Raw genomic sequence first — 19,294 nt, 5'->3', positions numbered from 1 at the left:
CTTAAGAACAGCTTTTGCTTATTATTTTTTGTTTCTTTGTTCCATAATCACTTATTTAAAAAGCAAAGACCTACAAAGATCTTTTAGCAATAATACCAGCTCCAAATAGCCCAATGTATGCCAGGTGGCCTGCTTCTTTTGAGGGAGGGAAACCATTGCTAAAAAAATGGACAAGCAAGTTCTTAGAACATCCAATTGCAGGGGTGGGTGTGGGCGTGTGGGTGGGTGGGTGGCAGCAAACCCTACACAGTTACCAAATTGTAGAAAGGTATCTACAGCAAGTACCAGCCTGCCTGCCTTCAGCAATCAGCAAGGCATCAGGGAGTGAACTTGAGAAAGCCACCACAAACCCCTACCACAGTCATCTTAAACTAGCAGAAATGCAGTAGCCCACATCCTTTGGAGCTAGCTTCACCAGCTCCCCAGTACGCAGACGGTAGTCACTAGCATGTCTTCAGGATTCCCATTGCTGCTGCTGATTTACACTTCATTATTTTGAAGTGCTCAAGCACTACCACAGAAGATTAAAAGACACTTGCTGTTTCCTTTTTTTTTTTTTTTTTTAAGGTATACGAGACGGTCAGTGACTGAATCACATTCATAGTGAAACTTTCTCTCTCCTCCACTCCTACATTGTAAATTACACTTAAATTCACAGTTTATGCTGTCAAAGTTTTGTCTAGAGGATCTCAGCACTCCTATTTCTCACAAGCAGGGGATATAGAAAGAAATCATAGCATCATTCACTCTCCTTCAGAATACAGTATTTTATAATACTATTATACAAGCTTCTAGCAACACAGTTGCAGCCAGCATAGTCACAGGTGCCAGTATGAGCCAAACGAGTTCTGCATTGTGTTCAGGGGAGACGCTGCTATTATGCCTTGCAGCCTGAGGCAGCAGCAGAACTCTTTTGACAATAAAACTTACCAAGACTGGTTTCAAAGCCATCTGCTGCCACTGCAGACAGGGCAGTAAAGTTCTGTAAAAATAAGAATTGTACATTTTACTTGGGGAAATAAGAGTATGAAGAAACTCTCGCTATCCTTCCTCAAGGCTATTTTTCCAGACACACTGACAAGGCAATTATCTTGGAGAAGGAGGAGACACTGCAACAAAATCTTTTTAATATGAGTGGTTGGTGAGATGAAAGTAAGTAGTGCCAGAGACCTATATCCTACTCTGCTCATACAAAAACTTGAAGAGCAGAACTTAACCTTCTGTAACAAGCAGAATTAACAGTGACACAGATGGGCTTGTGGACTGAGAAGAATAAAGTCTCCTGCACACGGGTTCTGTTGATGATTGACAAGCTGTTCAGAAATTGTCTCCTATGGTTTTGGTTACTCTTTAGGCAGAAAGAAGTAAACATGTAAAGCAAATCGAGTATACCCACACAGTTGTTCTTTACCGGAACCGTTAAGACCAGGAGATTCATTTTCACCAGCAATTATATGAAAATGGAACAGAATCAGAAGAGTAACAATGCATATACTGCAACTAGGAAAAGCCTCCAAATCACAAGAAAAAGCAGCGTAAGTTAGATCAGAGAGAGGTGACCTAGAAGTGACCTAAGTGATTGCCACAACGGATAAAGTTATGACACTTGTGATAATAGACTCTTCACAGTATCATCATGAGCACTATAATAACAGAATTAGCAGAAATTAAGATGAGGGAAGAGTACAATTACATTCAGCCAGGGAAACATTTCAGGCTTCTACTCTAAAAACATTAATCAGAGAATACACCGAACGGCAAGAAAGCCCAATGCTTCCATTTTTTCTAATGGCAACAAAAATCATTATTGATATCCAACAGGTATCATTGCAGTAAACACAGCATAGTTATAAACTCTGGTACCAACAAGGTTTAGTTTCTTACCTTTACTATTTTGTATTGTTACCACCTTCATTCTAAGAACAGCAGTCAAATACAAGTGCTGCATGACAACTGCAGCACCACATACTACCATGTTTTTGCTGTGAGTTTTTTCAGGTTTCAGCTCAACCAACATGCAGGCAGAATCTGAAGCTATCACTTAAAAAGTTGCTGTTATGGAAAGATGAATCAAAAGAAAAGTTTCCTTAATTCCCAATTCATACATTACATTGAAAGGTAGAAGAAAGGAAGATTTGTTTGCACATCCATGTTAACATAAGTGCCAAAGAAAATGTCCATAAGGAAATAACTGTGTTGACATTGTAGCAGCTGTGTTTGCCAACCTAAATGTGATTCAGCCATCAAAACCCCGCAACTTAGACTAAAGAGGGAATCTTCAGTTCAAGTACTTGAAATTTAAGAGCTGGACTTGAAAGTGAGAAATCTAGAAACACAGGTACATACACACCTCTTGGTTAGACAAGGAGTGAAGAGCTTGGGTAATATGCTATTCAATGACTTCAAAGGAAGGATTTTTCAAGTTGTTTAAACTGTGAAAAAAATTTAGAAGTGATGCACAGATGCACATAGGGAACCATACCTACAGCCTTCTTTCCATAACTTCTACAATTTCAGATGCTATTAGGCAGCCACTATATTTATGTCAGGCTGTCTTTACAGCCAGATACACAGTTAGTAAATCTGGAGATCTAAGAGCTAGAAACTCATAACAATTCTCAATGCACTACTTCAGCTTAGGGCTTAGAGGTCAGTGAAAGTCACTTCTCACTCTTATTCCTCCCTCCTGTTGTACGTAACAGGGATTCCTGTCAAGTCATGCTTATCAGTACTTATTTTCCACAGGAAAAGATTCAGGAGTCATGCCTAGAATAGCCTTCATCCGAAGATTGTGAATCAATAGCAAAGAGGCATTGCAAAAATTGCTCAGCACCTGCCACATTGAAAGCGGCTCAACTCTATTTCTTTACTTTCATGGTTAGCATCACAGAGCACCCAGACACCAAAATAGGATTAAGTGCTGCTGTGCTTAGCACTACGCGCTAACACGTGGCTCCCATCCTAAGGAGCTTGCGCTGGGTCAGCCCCGTCCTGGCACCCCGGGCAGGCAGGGCAGTAGAGGCCGAGCTGCACCAGGCTGAATGACCAAATGCGTTTCTTGGTCTCAGCTAGCACTTCGAGTGCTCGCTGCTTTGATTAACAAGGCACATACCACAATTTCCACTGAATTTGTATTTAAAAAATAACTCTGCTCATTTAACAGTTATCTCAGTTGGAACACTAGAATACAGAAAAGAATTTGTGCAAGTTTTCTGTTTTCTCCCCCTGCTGAGGCTGTCCTCGGGTTGTTGTTGTTGTTTTTTTCTAAATGTTTCAAGCAACTTGCAACAATGTGTCACAAGTTTTATGTTGACAGAGCTCCAAAACCACCACTCCAACTCTGTGCTAATTCATGTCATAACTCCATATATAATAGAATCTGCTATTTCTGAACATATGCACTACGTAAAAGTACCAAGCAGCTTGAAGAACTTTACATGAGCAACAAGCTGATACATATTGAAAGGAGGAGTTACGGATATCCTGCCTTCCAGGATCCGACCCACAGATGTGCTTTTCTTAGCTGTTAAGTTTCCAACTTCACCTAGATAGTCATATTCATTAGCACCAACACCCACGTCACTCAGCCTTTAAGACAGATAGCAAGTTTCTCTAAGGCAATTAGAAATTAATATCAAGGAAATACATTTTATGTTAGCAAAATAAGGACAAGTACCCACAACGGGACAAAACCTCCTTGCCCTTCAGATAAACAAGCAACTAAAGCAATTAGACATGTATTTTAAGGCACAACATTCAAGGATTTACACACTTGTACCACAAGTGACAGCTGCAGGGGACTAAAAACAATGTCTGTCCCCCAAAGCATACTGCTTGAACACAACCACAAATGCAGCAGACAGACACGAAAACCCAGCATCTCAAAGAGCAGAGCTAGGTAAATTCAGTAACAGAAACACGTTAGTCCCCGTCTGGAGAGTTGTTTGCCACATCTCAGAATATCTGCATCCTATTATCTGAAACTTGATATAGGAAGAGGCAATTAGATTCTGCTAGAAGTTTCTTTGGCTACCTTAGCAGTGGTGTATTATCCCCTATCCTTTTATCAGCAACACTTTGCACCTTTGGGGAGTCAAATCTTTATATGACTGAAATAACTTGAGAATTACTTCAATAAGATCAAAATACACTGATATAGATACTGTGTTTCTTCTGACATAAAGGTGCCCCGTGACTGCGCAATCGCATACTCATTCTGCTGCCTTGTTTGTCACAGCATTTTCTTGAAATACACATTACAGCAAATCAAATTTAAGTCTAAAACATATTAGCAATTTATATATGAACTACCTTTCAATAGGAAGGCTTTTCTCATTTTGTAGCTAAAGCACTGTTACAATTAGAAACTGTAAGACCCAAGACTACCAGGATAATGCCCTATTTCACTCTGCTTCCTACACAGCACGTAACCAGACCTACAGAATGCAACAAATGGAGACAAGGTTATTACATCGACACGCATCTGTTTATAATAGATACAGTTTGACCCAGACCAAATTCTTTACAACATAAACACAGCCCCTAAAAAATAAAAGCAGATAGGGTTTTGTGTAAAATACAGTATATTTACGTTTACAAAAAGTAAATGAGCTAGCCACACATGCAGTGTTGCAATGAGCAAACTCCAGCTGAGTCTCATCATCATTTCCTGTCCTTGGTGAACATGCTAGTGATTTCTGCCCAAAACCATTCAGTGCACACACAGGCACACTCGTACAAAAAGCACATCTCCATTCCCTAAAATTCGCTCCACCTTTTCTGCGTGCAAACCCAGATATTATACAAAATGATGAAAGGACATAAATGGGCCTAACGTGGTATGTGGGGAGAGGGATATCAGAGTAAAGAAAAAGAAAATAAAGAAACATGAGTGCTATAGTTTTGAAAACTGACTAGAAGCCACAGTAGAAATTATTTAGCTTAATCTATTGGGAGTACAGACTATGGAGTGTTACTTGAGTTTTTTTAAAAAATAACCATTTTCAGTAATAAAAAAGCAAAGCTCATGGAAATTAAAACTGTTGTTACCCTTGGCTTTACAGAAAAAAACATCCATGAAAACACTTGCTTTAAATCCCCAAACTGGACTTACAAGCTCTGTTGAAATTGAGTGAAACATTCTGAACTCTATGATTAATCACTGAAAGTCAAGGGATGAAGCAACAACCAACTGTTCCCTGCATCCTTTTGAAGAAAACGGCCAGAAACGCTGCTACCATCATTAGAGGCCTAGGACAAAAACGTACGGCAGGCAAATTACCTTACAAGGAAGAAAATTTATTAAAACATCCTTTTCTCTACCTATTCCAGACACCCTCATAGTAAAAATAAATCAGCAAGTGTCAGTGAAGAATACTTCACTGTCAGTGAACCGTACCAAACGGTTTTCAAGCAATGGAGCATTTAAATGCTCATACTGACAAATTTGTCCTCAAATGGAAGTTAAATCAACCTGGAAACTGAAGCAGCTAGATTTAATTAACCTATTTTCTTTAAGGTGTGGGCAAGAAGGAGAAAAAAAAAAGGGTAAAAAAATAATGGTGACATTTTTTATTTTACAGGAGCACAGAGAACCAGGGATTTAGACGAGAGTGACGGCTTCGCACCGGACCCCCCGCAGCGGGCAGCCCGCGGTGGAGCTGCCCTGCCCGGCGTTCCGCGGCCCGCCAGCACTTCGCTCCGCCTCGGTGCCGCACGGCGCACACCGGGCGCTAAGCGAGCGACCGGCAGCTGCCGGCAGCACCCTCCCGGAGCAGGGAACGGTGCTGAAGTTGGCCGCCCCCGGGAACCGCCGCGCGGGGCTGCAGCGGCGGCGCCGGGCACCCCGCGGGCGGTGACCGGAGCGGGGCTCGGCGGGGCAGGCGGGGGCCGAGGCGCTGCGCCGCCAGCAGCCTCCCGGCCAGCGGCTCCCGGGCTCCCGTCGCGCCCGGGCCGGGAACGGCGTTTTTCCTGTGGTAAAAAGCCACTTTTCCCGCGTGGCGAGTTCGCCGGCGGCCGCCGCCGCGGACCCCCTCCACTCCCCTCCCCGGCGGCGCTTCAGCGAGGGACCACGACGGCCGCCGGCCCACCCGGGGGCCCCGCCCCGCCCCACCGCTGCCCCGTCCCTACGGCGCGGCAGGGAAGCGGCCCCACGGCCGCCGGCCCTGCCCGGACACCTACCTGAGCTCCTCACCTGCCGCCGGCCGAGCTACCGCCCCCCGGGCGCCCCCGCCATGGCCCCCCGAGCAGCGGCGCCCCGCTGCCGGCAGGGCGGAGGGAGGAAGGAGACGGGCAGGAGCGGCGACCGCGACCGCACAGAGCCGCTCTACCTGCGCCGGTCCGGGCGGGGGCGCGCGGAGCGACACCTCTGCTCGCTTCGGCTTCTGGGGAGCGTCCGTCCACGAGAGGCACCGGGGGCGGGGCCGCCGCGCTTGACTGGCAGCGGCGCTGGCCAACGAGAAGCGCCCGCTCGCACCCCCGCTCCCGCGCCAAGAAGGCGCTGCTCCCGCCCGCCTCCCCGCCGTTGGGGCGGGGGAAGGGGGTGTTTCCATGACGTCACGGGCAGCGCCCGGCGGACAGGTGGGGAGCGGTCCCCGAGGGGACGCGGGGACAGGAGCCCCGGGCTAAGCCGGAGCTGAGCCCGCGAGCCGCCCTTAAGCATCGGGGGCAGGGCAGGGCGCCTGGGGGAGGGGGCGAGGCGCGGAGCTAATCCCACGCCGGCCCTGAGGCAGCCCCGGGGCCGGGGGAGCGGTGGCCCCCTCGGGAGCCCCGTCCTGAGGGCGCGGCCTGCCTCGTCGCCGGGGTGAGGGGCGGGCGGGCGGCCGCGGCAGGGGGGGCTTGTCGGGGCGTCGCCGCGCACCCAGCGGCCTGAGGGGATCGACGACCGGAGAGCGCTCCCCGCGCCCACCCTGCCCGCCGCCGCGGGGGGGCTCCTCCGGTGGGAGAGAAACCCCCTCCCGCCTCCCCCCGCCCCGCCCCGGCATCCCAAATTTAGCACGTTCCTCCGAGTCTTATTTAAGAAGAAACAACTTGAATGACTAATTAGATCCAAGCCGTTAGAAGCGCTCTGGACTGCTTCCACGAACCCTTTAATGCGTGCGCTAAAGATTTCCAAAATGATTTCTGCTTGCAAGGATGTAGACGGGATGTGACCTGGCACCCGCTTCACGCAGTTTTTTGTTTCACAAAGTGCGATTTAATCCACACTCAGGAGAAAGGGCGAGGAGTGGGAAGAAAGACCCTGATTTCCCTACTCAGCCTCATGTGCCCCAAACTGATCAGCTGCTTTTCGATTCTATTCAGAACTTGGTGCTTCCCTCAGCTGGAGCGATTATGGGAAACAGAAGCACTTTTCTTCATTTGTGCTGTTGGCACTGCGTTAGAACAGAAGCACTTGGAAAAGCAAGCCCAAGTGCCATCCCAAAAGGTAGGGAGGGTGTTCATGGATGGGCACTTGTGGTAGCATAACCCGCAAGTAGTACCTTGCACTTTGAATGAAACCTTACAAGGACATGAAAGTACCACAAAGTTAACACATTTAGTAAGAATGTTACGCAGCAGAAGCTTCCCAAACCATAGACACCAAAGCAACCCAAACACCTTCAATGCTACTTTCGGAGCTGGTCTCTGGGCTAAGACAGCAGAGAGGGCTTCTCTTGCCTCTGCTGCTCACTGTAGCTATACGGCCTGGTGATATCTTGTGAAGATGCTGCCTACACAATGAAAACCCGAGCAATGATGTTTTGGTCAGCATCAAGCAGCAAAGTCAATGAAAAGCAACAGAAGCAGTTTTAGTTTTGATTGTATTGTTTAATCTAGCTTCAAGTTGCTGCTGTATGGGAATCCAGGCATTGCCAGAGTATTTATCAGCTTGCAAAAAAATGGAATTCAACAATAGCATATAGCGGTTCCTCAGATTTCAGGTTTTATAAGTTTGGGTTTATAAATAGAAGTTTTAGGGTGAAATTAGCACTGTCCTTTTAAAGAGCACAACTGTTGAACTAAAGGCACCAAATAGCCTGCAACAGCAAACCAGTTAAGGAAAAATTAGGCAACTGGAATATGTTGATGTTACACATTTCTAGTGATCACATGATATAATAACATACTGTTAGGTAACAGTATGTTTCGTATGCATGTGCAGCCTATTCCAGCTCCCACTGAAGCCAAACACAGACCACCTCGTGATTTAGAAAGGAACTCTGTGTCTCCCCGAGGATGTATGATCTCCAGGCCCTGCAACAAAAAGGAAATGAACAGAACAAAAATAAAATTCTCTTTCAGTCCAAAATCTCCATCTTGAGTACTGGCCACTGAACTGTTTGAGGTTCCTGAAATATTTAGGACATTTACTGTTCATTACAGCAAAAAACAGGGACTGAGCACATCTCCAGGCTGTATTGAATTATTTCCCTGGAGTTACATCAGGAAGAAGTTTGAGCTTTCTATGGATTTAGGGCTTTGTTTCCTTTCCCTTTGTTCTGCCTTTCTGCTAAACAGAAATAATGAAAAGATATTGGAGTGCTTTCTTTTCCGGGCCTAAAGAAGAGTTTAGAAATAAATTAATAGGCAGCCTTTTGAGACTAAGATCATTCTTTCTGTTAGAAAACCAACACACAGAGTAGTGAATCTGTTAACTGAGATGGCAAAATACAAGATGGTTGTACACATCAGAGTAAATGTATATGCAGAAAGCCTCTGTCTGAATATAGATTTCTGGTTTTTCTTCTTAACAGATTTGTCAACTCAAACCCATCTGGTTTATAATAGTAAAAGGAACGTGGTTAAGGGTGTTCCTCAGCACCATGCACTTAACCTTCAATTTATCCTTGGTCTTCAGTTTTTCTGTTCTGATTGATGGAGCTTCATGACATTGTAATCTTTCCAGAGCTATTAAGAAGAAGAACTCCATTCTGCATAATTCAACAGGTATTTTTTAATTCAGTTTCCCTTTGATCTAATAGAATACAGATTTAAATTACATGGCCTGAATTAAAACTCTACCACTATGTGTGTCTTTTTAGCTTGCTCTTTCCTGTGGTTTTGTAAAGACTGTTCACAATTAAGTTCCCCAGTACTGCAATGAAAGGGATTGTCTTTTGATTTCCAGCTTTTTTTTTTTCCTAATTATTAGGTGAAAATAATTACTGCATTTCTACTGAACTCACAGATGTGCAATGATGTTTCATGTTTAAGCAATCTTAGTCTCATGTGAGTGAACAAACTTCCATACCATGTATACAGACCAGAGAAAGAAAGGCTGATTGTAAGATATAAGTTATGTCCTGTGGTTTGAGCTGAACAACTAAGACAAGTAAGACTTGTGAAGAGCTTCTACATTTACAGCAGAGGAATATATTTATAAGTACCCTTGTGGCTGAGGTGTGAGCAGCAGGAGAGTTGTGTACATTGCAAAGTTATTGTATTAATCTGTCTTTCTCTTCTGATGACTGTGCACATATATATTCAGTCCTGGGCACTAGTTCCCTGTCTTGAAACTCAGCATCATCTTTCCTTGTGTACCAAAATAAATCTGTCCTTGATAGCTTTCCTCTTTCCTCCAGCCTTCCCCATCATGTTATTTCTGTCCTTCTGCCAGTTTGTTGTTTTGGTTTTTTTTTTTTAATGTTATTCTCAGTCACTGCTGAGAAGCTTTCTATCCCATTGACAAATGTTGCTGTTGTCCTGTTGCATTTACAGGCTGGTATTATGCAAGCTACTGGCACTACCTTTGCTGTGTTGTTCTTGCTGGTACTTCTGAATGCTTCCCTGTCTCCCTAATCTGTCCAGGCCTCTTTTCACATGACCGTAGTCACTGTGTCTTCTTCATGGCTTGTCTGGCTTCCCAGCCAGAATTAGCCTTGTTAAACTAGCTTTGGAGCCCTTCTGAATACATCTGAGGTACCAGGCTTACCTCTGAAGTGCCTCATGCTGTAAGGTCCATACGAAAGCATCTTACAGGTGTTGCAAAATTCATTAATTGTTGTAAATACTTTTAGCAGTCTTGATTCTGCCCCTCATTTGTATGGTGATTGGAACTCTACAGTTGTGGGGGAAAGACCTGCTGTCACATCAGCCTTTATTCTTCTGTTTACAAACTTCTTAACTGGCTGTAGTTTACTTATTCAGATGAGGGCAGAGAAAGCAGGAGGTCTTAGTCTCTCTGTGTTGGCAAAGCAGATGTGTGGCCTGAGGTTAGTCAAAATGGGAAGGCAAAAACTGACAAGGAATGAACATCCACCAGCCTGGCACTCGGCAAGGAATTACCCCTGTGGACTGTACTACAGTGGAGAAAGCAAGCAAACATTCCATTCCCCATACCCAAATTGCTCTTCAAGAGAGTCCCTGTGCCAAATAGGCAAAAGAAGTTTGCTCTGGCCCAAGACTTACAAAGCTGGAGTAGGATAAACCAGGCAACAAACATTAACAAGACGCACAGATTCACTGTGGCTGCCATGACTGTGCGTAGTGTTTACCTGCTGGGTAACATGACACAAGATAGCTTTACAGTCTCTTTCCACAGCATTGCTAATCCAACCTGGAAGGTGCCAGTGGACAGCAAAGAAATAGAGAAGGCATGTAACACCATTTCTTTTAAAAAACACACAAAGCTGACAATGCAGACTCTGAAGAACCCTGTCTTTTGTGTGTGTGTGTGTTTGTGCAGCACCTTCCACAACAAGACCTGTGGACTTGGAAGTAGCTGAATTCCTAATAGTAACATTCATTGCTAGTACTTTTCTTGCTGTTAATTTAATTTTCCATTTAGCTCCAGGGAAATGGAGAGGGCCCAGTTGTGTTTGGTCTAGCTCCCAGGCTTACTGCATTTGAGAGCCAACTTGTGAATGTCAAGTGGTCACTGTGTGGTGAATGAGAAAATCTGACATCCAGACTGCTGGAGAAACAGGGAGTTAAGAATCACTAAGCTTCTGCTTCACACAGATGAGGACGTGCTTCAAGCAGTAATTTTAATACTGACTTGGAAATGAGAGGCAACTCCAAGGTTTTCAAGATAAAATTATTCTGATTTTTTTAAAATAGTAGCATTTTCCTTTAAGAAGAAAAGCTAAACAAACTGGCAACTGAAGATTCTGGATTTGTCAGTCTTCTGCTGGTTTCATACATGCCAGATGCTGTTTTATAACATTTATCCTCCCCCTCATTGGTGACTATTACTCATTCTTCCAAGTATTCTAGGATTTTAGTATTTATATAAAATGCAGTCAGATGGAAGAAAACAGTCCTATTTTTTCCATATTACTTAAGACAGAAAGTATCAGAGTACATAGAAATTTACCGTATTCAGAAAGCGTGTTTAGAGAGATGTGATACAGGCCTCTGCAGAATCTGGCATCCAGATGCAGTTCAACTGGCAGGCAGCAGTACAGCTATTAGGAAACAGCGTAATTCACTGCACTGTGGGCCAGATTATCCTTCCTACTCATGCAAGCCTGGTTATTCGGGTTGCTAGTGGGGGGTTCTCTCTGGAGTAGGAGAGACAGAAACCTCCTGTGGGGCACAAAGGAGTAGCAGATACTCCACGCCCACAGGTGTTTTGTCTTTCTAAAGTCTTAGGTACTTGCAGATGGAAGACTTAATGTATTGACCATTGCAACTGAAGTTTCTACTTCACTGGGCTCTGGGTGAGGCACAGGCATACCTCTTTTGTTATTCTTTCTCTGTAACTACTGCACATAGCGTGGAGCACTTAAAGTCCAGAGGTTAGGCTCCTGCTCTCCTTTTCTCAGAGGAACTACACACAGATTCTTTAATCTTTGAAGATTCTCGTGTTTTCTGCAGTGAGACTAGCATCCCAATTTCTCTTATTAGTGCTACCTTTGCTATTCTTTTCTTTTGAATGCACACAATAGGAAAAATGTGGAAACATTAATGCACAAAAATTGCTGACGTCAAGTTATTTCATTCTTTCGGGACCATGAAAGCAAAAGCTAAGATAGGGCACTGAATATATATCTGGAAGGCCATGGGATAGATGCCTTTGTGTTTCACTTCAAAGTAAAAATAAATCATAATTGTTCAAACCTTGTAAATTATACCTACAAGGCACATTTCCTGCCAGCATGGACAAAGCTTTCCATTGTGTGAAGTCCTTAAAGTTGCCAGTGCTTCATTGACTCAGCAAGGGTCAATAATGGCAGTAACGAGCACGACCCTGACAATGTCTGCAAGTCTAGCTACAGACATTAAACTTGTTAGCAAACAGATATTCCTCACTGGTGTCAGAAGGAAAGAAGAGAGGATCAGATCTCCTCACACTCACTTGAAAGTTAGGCTTCTGGCCTCCAACCAAAGAGCTGTTCCAGAGCCTTCCTGCTCCAGTGATCAGACAGTCTCCTAGCTCTCAGACTAGGCATAGTTTCAGCCAGTTTGGCCTATTGATACTTTGCACCCCCAGACCTGCACCTCAGTAAAAAACTAATGTACCAGACCTATCCACTGCCACAGCTCTTAGCTACATGTACTTAGATAAGAACTTCACTAGAGGAGAGTAGAAAGCATGCCTGTTGCTGGTGTGATTAACTGTTCATTTTGCGTCAGGAGACTTCCAACAGAGGAACTGTTCTGTCTGACTGCCAAGTTGCAGCAGGGAAAAGCTAAGCTAGGTGGGTTGAGTTCTGCTGATGTACAGTAGTAGCCTCTCCTCTTTCTGTACCACAGCCATTAGTGTCATGGCCTGAGTTTTGAAACAATTCAGAAGCATACTAGTATGGCTTACTTTCCATTTTCAATGCTGCCAGCAGACCTTATTTGACAGAAAAATATATCTTCCCACACATCATAACCCTGACTCCATACAAAACAAGTCAGTAAGTCCAGACAGATTTGCTTTTTTTTTTTTTTTTTCCTTTTTTTGTGCCAGAGGCTAGCAATGGTTCCAGGCAGAAGGGATGTCCAAGAAATTAAATCTTTGCCTTTATTCAAAGTAATGTTACAGTTCCAGGCAGCTGCATTGGACCAGATCTAGAGCTGTTGAAATCAATGGAAAAATCATCCTTCAAGTTCAACACGCTTTGGGGTCAGGTGCCTCGCCTAACAGTTCAAAATGTTGAGTGGCTGGAATTTTCCCTTGCATCTCAAGACATTGACGAGAATCCAGGCAGCTGTTGGCAGGACAACCACATCCCTCCACTGTTGCCCTGTGATAACTGAGGCAAGACAGGCTACCTAGTCTATTGCTCAATGCATCCTTTCACACTTGCTGTTTTTCTGCGGGTTTACTGCTGAGGAATGGCTCTCTGTGGTTAAGAAAATTTTGACAATGCTAAAGCAACGAAAACCTTTAATTAAACTCAAAGGTGATTGCTGAGAAAGAAAAGAACAAAAGCATTTATGGCATTAGTGCACATTGACTGACTGACTGACAAAGTAAAATAGAGGAAAAGCAAACCTCCCATGCAGCCTGCCTTGGGCAAACACAACTATAGAGGTCACTAGCAAAAGTCGTGAAAGGAAGTTTATTTACCTGCAGCCCAGGTATAGCCAGTTTATCACGGTCACCTCAGTCCAGTCAGTTGCTGATCAGGCAAGTAGTAACTCAGCACAAACTCAATTAACAGTGCCCCCAACCACGATGGAGGTGTGCAGCTGCCTTTCCACTTTCCTGCCTCCAGAAAAGGTGTGGAAAAGGGATGTCTGTACAAGGTTTTAAAGCCAGCCACTTTTAAAATCTCCTTTTGAATACAAATAGACACAGATTTACCAGCTGTTAAATTTTTTATTTTTATAAGCTGCTATTTTGTAATGGAATTAAAAAACCCACCAAAACAACTGTTCAAATTTAAGCAAATACTATAGCAAAAATTTTGAGGTCATTGGTCTGTACACATTTGTAGGAACCAAGAGCAAAGAGGTGTATTTTAAAGTAATTAAAAAGGGAAAGTCCTCCACCCATAACCAAAGAAGAAAACTATTTGGCAGGGACATAGAGCTGTTTATGTACATTCATTTTCACCCTAGTTAGTACAATGGAATGGCAGGAAATAACTACCTTGTGGGGAATTCAGGGGTTTATCTTGCTTTTTAGAAGTAATAAAGGCAAAAGACTCCTGGAGACTTCTTTGAAAATATGAAATTAAATCACATTACATAACTGGAAGCTGGTGATATATGAATGTCTAGTAAGAACTAAAGTAAGAAGCAGCTGAATTCAGGAAAACCCAGCCTACAAAATGAAAAATGCACTTTGAATTAAATGGGCTTGTTTATCTGACCTCAAAGAGCTAAGGCAATGTGTTATGGCAAACATTTACTTTGCAAGGAGAAAATGAAAAACATAGTATTCACTCTTTAAAGTGGAACTCACGTTGATTTTAGGAATCATACAGGTTATAGAATTTTAGCTCAGTGCTGAGGTAAAGAATTAAATTTTTGTTAGAAAATGCATTTCTGAGGCAGCTGGAGGACTATTATAGGCTGAAAGCAAACAGTCATAACACTGGGAGAAAAGCAAGCAAATATGCCTTCCATGCACTGGCTTCGATAAACCAAAATAAAGACACTTGCTAATGGTAGAAAAAAACATTTATTTTCTAAGACATAAACAATATTTCAATATTAAAATAATGGCTGATGAAGAATGAGGGGTTGCAATTAATTCAGAGCCTTGAAACACTGTCAAAGAAAGTCTTTTTCGAAGAGGCTGTAAAGGAGCTTGAGAATCAGAGGTGAAAGGTAAAGTTATGTCATGAGTTAAAAATTAGCTGAGAGAGAGGCTATGAAGAGCTAGAATAAATTACTACCTCTTAAAATGGAAAAAAGGTTAATAGCAGGATGCCCCCAGGACCCTGGCTAGAGCCAGTGTTCTGTATATTATGCAGTCTTGGGAGGATGAATGGTCTGATAGTAAAATTGCCTTATGATACAGATTATTTGGGTTTGGCATAATTTGTGAGGATTATGAAGAATACCAGATGGATCTAATAAAGCTACTGTAAATGTTTGGAAGCAATATAATTGTAAATGAAATGCCAACAGAGAAAGTTCAATATAAGCCTTGTTGGAAGGAACATAGGCTGTGGCACACTTGGGTGCAGTGGGCTGTGAATGAACTGTAACCTCCAAGGACAGCTCTAAGCAGAACTGGCAAGAAGACCATTAAAAAAACCACCAGTAAAACTGCCAGTGTGACTGCTGTCATCTCGAGACTCTTTGCAAGTATGATCTGACTTTGCTAAATAATTTCAACAAGAAAAGACCCATAAATGGTTGAGAGCCATATTCAAAAAAGTGAAGAAATAACTGGAGCAATTGGCAAAGATGCAGCAGAACCAGTTCCTCTTCCTCCTTTGTGAGGGAGATGCTATCTCATGGGGGAATTCCAGAGCTACCACAGCACAAGCTGTGCCAAAGGGTGTGGGTTGAGGGATTTCATTTACTTAGAGAAAAAAAAAAAAAAGAGAATGAATGCCTAACCTTGGCAGTGATTAAACTATTCCCAAGAAGATGCAGTGCTTTAATGCCTATAACTGATCCAGTATGTTTTATTAGTTGTATGCCAAAAAAACACATTGATTCCTTTCAGTTATCCCAGAAAATGCTTCAGGCAGGTGGTTAGGAGTCCCACTTCATGCTTGCTTACTGAAGAGGCAGGAACAGTAATGTTGGAGGGTTAGATTGTATTTTCCTCTTCTTTTAAGCAAAGCCTTTCTCTAAGGCTGAACGGAGTATCTGTGTCAAATGAACCAGTGTTTTCCAGTGGTTTGTTTTGGCAAGGAGAAGATAGACTTCAATCTTAATTGTAACCAATTTTTGTTTAAATTGTCCATTTTAGCTATCAAATCAATTTGTGGTGCTCAAGATGCAAATGCATGTTGACAGCTCACCCCAAGACATCTGCTGAGTGCTCAGCAGATGTTGCAAAGTGAATGAAGTATTAACATAAGAAGAAAATGAAAGGTAATAAACAAAATAATATGATACTATGCAGTGTTCTTCTGGTTTTCACTTTGTCAGTTAACAAAAGGCTGCTCCAGAGCAGGTCTGAAACTTAAAGGCATTTTTCAAAGACGATACTGCTTTCATGTGCAGCTTTTTGCATTTCCACTCCCTCATTTCATCTACCTCTCTTCTCATTTGTTCCTTTACCAGACTCACATGTACCACAAGTGCAGATCCAAACATTCCCTCTACTATTTTACTTCTATTTTTCCCACTTTTCCCCTCTCACCTCCTCAGGTGGTTATCCTGTCACTTCTGTATGTATTTGAGATTGAGAATAACCTGAATTTGAAAAGGACCTTGTTCAGCTGATCCATGCTAAAAATCTCTATGCCTTCAATACTTGAAATCTCACACCTAAAAGAAAGAAAATGATCCTGATGTAACAAGCTGACACTTTCACAAATCATGACTGTCATCATAAAAGTTCCCCAGTGTCATTGTGAGGTGTACATTCAGTATACACTCCCAAAAAGAAGAAAAGCAAAGTGACACAGACAACGTGGGGGGAAAAACGGAGTGTATTGCTTGGGCTTCTGTGCTCTCAAAGTAGCTCAGGGAGAAGATGCTCAGAAAGGTGGCTGTCATTTTCATCCAGCAAATGTAGGCTGAATGGCAATGACATCTTCAAACTGCCAGCTGAAAAGATCTGAGTCATTCAGGTGAGATTTCTGAATATAAATGGTAAAAAAAAATTCAGAGTAAGAAACTCCAGAGGGAAAGACAAGACAGTATTTCACAGGTAGCAGAACTAATGAAGTCTGATATCCTGCAGGTTTGTTTCTCTACATGTTTCCTACAAAGGTCCACTCAATAACCCCAGTCTTCCCTTCATCTTTTCCAGTACACCTACATGTCCCTAAGCTCTCCTACAGTAGTCTCACCTCACTCCCAGTACTCTTATTACCATGCAGGGATGAGGCAAGATGTGCTGTAGCTGAATTAGAGCTCTGCACCTGGTCAATATGTAGCACAGACTAATGGTCCAGCCTGTTTTCTTTCAAAAGAACAATGACTTAATTTTTCTTCCCTTTTCTGTATCATGAAGGAAACAATAGGCTTTTTCTACCTAACCACAGATTTTTTACGTGATTTATGGGAACTTTTCAAATTTGCCAAGTCTTCCTGAAGTCGGTCTGCAGGTTTATAGTTACTAGAACTAAATTGACGTATGGGTGAGCAAACAACTTGGCTGAGTAGGCATTGTTTCCTTAAGAAAAAAGACTAAAAATAGTTTTCTCTTGTGAATGCTCAACACTCTGGGGCCTCTTTTCACAATGAATAAACTTAAATAATTTTCAGTCATTTTAAAAAGAAGTAAAACCTAGCTATGTGATCCAGCTGAAATAACTTAGTAAATGGAAATTAGCTCCTAGAAATATAAAAGAAGAAAAAGGCAAGAGTCTCTAATGAAAGCTGGGTTGAAGCATTGCAAGTGTGGAACAGACTTTTGATAAAACACTGCCATCCTAGACACCAGATCCAGTCATTATTGTCTTTTTTAGCCTGTATGAAATACAAGTAAGCAAGGTTTAGTTTATATTAACCCATCCAAAACAATGACAGTCTCCTCCTGGTTAGGTGGGGGAGAATTAACTAGGTGGCCTGGAAACACTGCTCTCATGGGCTCCACGTGAGCCAGGTTAAGTCTGGAAGTAATACACCCATGTTCCCATGGGGATGTGCTCTAGGAGTTAGAGCTTATGAGAGTTTGGAGATCCTTGTACTGCAGAGTTGCCTACTATTAAATCTCTTGTATGTGCTGATGCCAAGTTTTACCAGTGTTTTCATTAACTTTGTTATTGTCTTGTCCATCTTATCCTAACAGCTCCCTCACTTGGCAGGATTGTGGCCCTGACTCTGGCCCAGAAACCTGAGGGTGGCCTTCGTGGACCCATGCCAGGGAAGACAGAAATGACCAAGTTATTTCCAACTACATTCTTTCTTCCAGTAAAGCCCAGGTAGGATTCAGCAGTGTTTCTCCAGCCAGATATACTTTAAAATCTAGTCGTCCTCAAGCATTCACCCCAAGCCCTTTAATCCCAGTGCCAGCTAATGCAGTGGGTGAAGAATGTGGAAAACTTCTGTCCTGCCTATCCTAAGTAAAAAAATGGCTTAAATTGTGAAAGCTAACAGGGACAGATAGTTGGATGTATGTGTGGCAGGGTGAAGGTCTGAAGCTGAACTTCTGAACTATCAAGCAGAAGCCTGCTACTTACTAATTGCAACTGGTACAGGCTGGTACTAGATTTTGTTAACACCTGGACTAAACAGAAGTGGCACATCCCAAATCCTGTAATTAATGAAGAGATGAGACAGAACCACCAATTACGAGACTGATCATGTGCATTGTGCTTCTGCACACTGGCTGTTCAGACTGGGGAAAATGGGGTCCTGGAATTCTGGAAAGAAGAGCTGGTGATAAAATTAAGGGTTTCTGAAAAGATGTGGTCTCAATAAAAAGAAGATTGCCTGGAAAAAGGAAGGTGACGTTCTTGGCTAGAGGAAAGGTCCTGAAAGTAGGGTAAGATCCTAGAGACCAGAGGGCTGCATGTAGGTGAGTGCCAGGGGATGGCCTTCCTGGATGGACAGTGATGGCCCTGCTGAGAAAGGAAGTTGAGGCCTGGTGGATGTAACACTGGGCTGGTAGTGGGCGTGAGTGAGTGTGTGAAGTAATTAAGAAGGGTAAAAGTTCTAACTTTGTTGGTTGACAAGTAACCCCCAGTTCCCAGATCCACTGTCATTTATTCTGTCTTGTCCATGACACTGCCTTTTTTAGGGTAGTCTGCATTTCCTGGGCTAGAGAAGGTGTTGGCCATGTGACTTTTTTGTACATTTCTTTGCTGTTGTGATACAAAAGATTAAAAAGAACATTGTCATACAATTACTCTTTTCCTCCAAAGATTTCTTGGCTGATCCAAAAGCACACCTTTCAGTGGGAGAGCAACATTGATGCTTTTGACCAGGAAAGTAGGCACCTGAATAAGGATAATGTGGTATAAAAGGTAAACGCTGGTCTGGTTCAAAAAACTGCAGGTATTTTAAATATTTGTGCATGGGAAGGGCCTCTTCCAGATGTAATAAGAAGAGCTAATATGGAAACTCAGCAATATTAAGAAGTCTACAAACTGTTAAAAAGTGTGCAATTAAAAAGTTTATCAGGAATACAATTGATTTACAATGCAACAAAATCTATTAGTGTGTGGCCAAGTCATAGTCGTACTTTTCAAACAAATTGCCCGCATCTAACAGTGACATGCCTTTGAGTGACTAAGCTCAAGTGTTTTTCGTGGTGTGAAGCGAACCGCTGGAGATTTGGCATGACATCTTACATCCT

At 43.0% G+C, this 19,294-nt stretch overlaps 1 protein-coding gene and 1 long non-coding RNA gene across 14 annotated transcripts in view; one reads left to right on the top strand and one right to left on the bottom strand.

Moving 5' to 3' along the window:
• The window catches only part of OSBPL3 (oxysterol binding protein like 3), an 89,564-nt gene extending 83,164 nt beyond the window's left edge, over positions 1 to 6,400 (bottom strand). For 3 of the 11 annotated variants that reach the window (XM_055707191.1, XM_055707195.1, XM_055707198.1), the window contains exons 1-2: positions 6,181 to 6,357; positions 931 to 982 (exon numbers count right to left, since the gene is read on the bottom strand). The gene's annotated coding sequence lies outside the window, so the exon portion shown is untranslated. Of the gene's footprint in view, positions 1 to 930; positions 983 to 5,113; positions 5,236 to 6,180 lie in introns of those variants that run through there. The other 8 variants (XM_055707193.1, XM_055707189.1, XM_055707200.1 and 5 more) reach the window with 7 other exon arrangements.
• Positions 6,401 to 6,441: 41 nt separating this feature from the next.
• Positions 6,442 to 18,844, top strand: LOC114017703 (uncharacterized). 3 transcript variants are annotated; one of them, XR_008731744.1, is made up of 5 exons: positions 6,460 to 6,579; positions 7,303 to 7,426; positions 8,736 to 8,928; positions 15,791 to 15,915; positions 17,786 to 18,844. It is a non-coding gene; the product is annotated as an uncharacterized LOC114017703 (long non-coding RNA). The 3 variants fall into 3 exon arrangements; XR_008731743.1 differs by lacking the exon at positions 15,791 to 15,915 and having other exon boundaries at positions 6,442 to 6,579; XR_003562914.2 differs by lacking the exons at positions 6,460 to 6,579; positions 15,791 to 15,915 and having other exon boundaries at positions 6,598 to 7,426.
• Positions 18,845 to 19,294: the final 450 nt, after the last annotated feature.

The sequence above is a fragment of the Falco cherrug genome, chromosome 4 (assembly GCF_023634085.1).
Source record: "Falco cherrug isolate bFalChe1 chromosome 4, bFalChe1.pri, whole genome shotgun sequence".
Classification (NCBI taxonomy): domain Eukaryota; kingdom Metazoa; phylum Chordata; class Aves; order Falconiformes; family Falconidae; genus Falco; species Falco cherrug.
Note: the sequence above shows the minus strand (reverse complement) of the source record. Positions and strands in the feature narration are given on the sequence as shown.